Source organism: Nannospalax galili, unplaced genomic scaffold (assembly GCF_000622305.1).
Source record: "Nannospalax galili isolate Female #2095 unplaced genomic scaffold, S.galili_v1.0 scaffold1045, whole genome shotgun sequence".
Taxonomy (NCBI): Eukaryota; Metazoa; Chordata; class Mammalia; order Rodentia; family Spalacidae; genus Nannospalax; species Nannospalax galili.
Window position 1 is genome coordinate 304197 of NW_008353343.1, and position 2281 is coordinate 306477.

General features: G+C 40.8%; 1 pseudogene; it reads left to right on the plus strand.

Annotated features, from left to right (window-relative positions):
- LOC103748049 overlaps positions 1–2281 on the plus strand; it is a 13277-nt pseudogene that overhangs the window by 8397 nt on the left and 2599 nt on the right.

Consider the following 2281-nt stretch of genomic DNA (forward strand, 5'->3'; position numbering starts at 1 on the left):
CACCTGGGTCTACCATAGTTACCTTCATGCTTGACCTATAGTCCCTGTATGTACTCCAGTCTTCAAACCATATCCTGATCTCCTTCTCCAAATTCATACCACAGAAGACCCAAAGGCATCACTAGGCAACCAATACACACTAATTGATTATATATAAATATGTCTCCTCTCCTTATTCTCTCCTGGCTGATGGAGGTCAATGGTCTCTCCTCACCATGGTGCTATAGTTGGTTATTGCCTTCCTTCTCTCATTCCTGACATGTCCAACTTTTTCTTCCTGCTTTCTCTGCCTTTTCTTCTCCATGGCCATTTTCTCATCCAGTGTTTTAACAGCCTTGCCATGATAGAACCTTCTTATTCTTCTAGTAATATTCTTTATTTCAGTATTTTCATTCCCTACTTCTATCAATGGTTAATAAAGTTTATTTCTTCCAGAATTCAACATTAAATTTTAAATGGTTATGAAACAGGGTTATCAACCCTTCTTCCTTGGAACATATCCAAAGATATCATACCCTTCTCTGGATCAAATAGACAAAACTATTGTGGAACATTTCACTCAATAAAATCTGAAGATTCTGTCATGTTCTACCTTGGTAAATTATTTCACTATCCACATCTCTTTGCTGGCATCTCATCACTGTGCTGACCTGTGACACAGGAGGCTTCAGTGTCATACCAAATCTTCCAATTGGATGTAAATTGTAAGATCTATCTGCTTTTCCTGGTAGGACTTCTGATCTCTGTTCATCAGGGCCACCTTGCATACCTTGTGGATGAGATTTTAGTCCGCATTCCTTCCAACCAAGGAGCTGAGGCTGGAGCCATGGAGTACTTCATGGAGTACTTCCTTTTCTGGTTGTGTAACCTTTCCATTTTCAGCTGTCTTGTCACGTCTGTGATTTCTGATGCTCTTTCCATCTCTCTCTCTCGGGAATAATGTCTCCCCTTTCTTATCCTGACTCTCACCATCCATGGAGTCACTGGAAGGCAGTTTCCAGTCTATTATGTTGACTAAGAAGTCCCCTAAGAAGTCTTCATCGGTATAATGAGCAATATGCCATTGAAATACTGATCTCTGAATATTTTATAACCTTAAATGTTTATAAGTACAATATGTCTAGAATATTTTAAAATTTGTTTCATAAGATTTAATGTACGTATAGTAAAATGTACAAAGCTTAATATGTGCATGCAAATAATCACCTCCTTACTTTTACAAAATCATTTATTTTTATTTTATGTGTATACATTTTGCTTGCATGTATGCCTATGGAGTCCAGAAGAGGGTTTTAGAACTGAACCTGGGTCCTCTGCAGAACAGCCAGTGCTCTTAATCACTGCACCATCTCTCCAGCCCCTTCATCTTACTTTTTGAGACAGGGTCTCTCACTGAACCTGGAATTTGTCATTGCAGTCAGACTAGCTAGCGAGCAAGTTCCTAGGATTCACCTGTCTTCACTTCTCCAGCGCTGGGGACACAGATATGTACTTCCACACCTGACTTTAATAAGGGTGCAGAGGATCCAAATCAGGTGCTGTAACCTGGAAGTTCCTTCAACCACTATGATGACAAGCTACAGTCCCACCTCCTTCCTATGCTCTACAGAAGGAGTCTGAATGATGAGGCTAAGGACATATAAGCCAGGAAAACTGGGAGACAGGTCTCTCGCCATTTTATGAGGCATTGGAAAGCTACGGGATTTATGTTTGGGTGTGGCTGTCCAGCACAGCCGTGAATGGGGTAGTCCCCATTTTGAAATGGAGCTCGCGGACAGTGGGTGGGATGTCGTGCCTCTAATGTTGGAAAGGAAAAGCCAATGCGAGGACATATCTTTGTAAATGACCCTCTAAACTTTGTTGGCAAGCCCAAATAAATATTCTTATTCCCCAACTGTAATTTGAGAATAACATTGCGATGGTTTAGTTAGAATCGTACTCTCTGAGATCCCAGAGAGCACATGTGCAGGTCTCTCAGGAGAAAATTTAGTGAAACAGGTGCTCATCTTTGGAAGCAAGTACGTCACCCAATGAGCCATCTTGTTGCCCCAGGGTATCATTTTCTGAACCTGAAAAGAATGCATGGAACTTATGCCAATAGCTGGAGAAATTCTGTTACATACACATGGTGTGTGTGTGTGTGTGTGTGTGTGTGTGTGTGTGTGTGTGTGTGTAGATTAGGTAGTATTGACAGGATCCAGGGATACTGCTTATTCTATAATACACAGGATAGGAATACATGTCCTCATGTATTTGAAAAAAGATATATAACAAAAAAGGG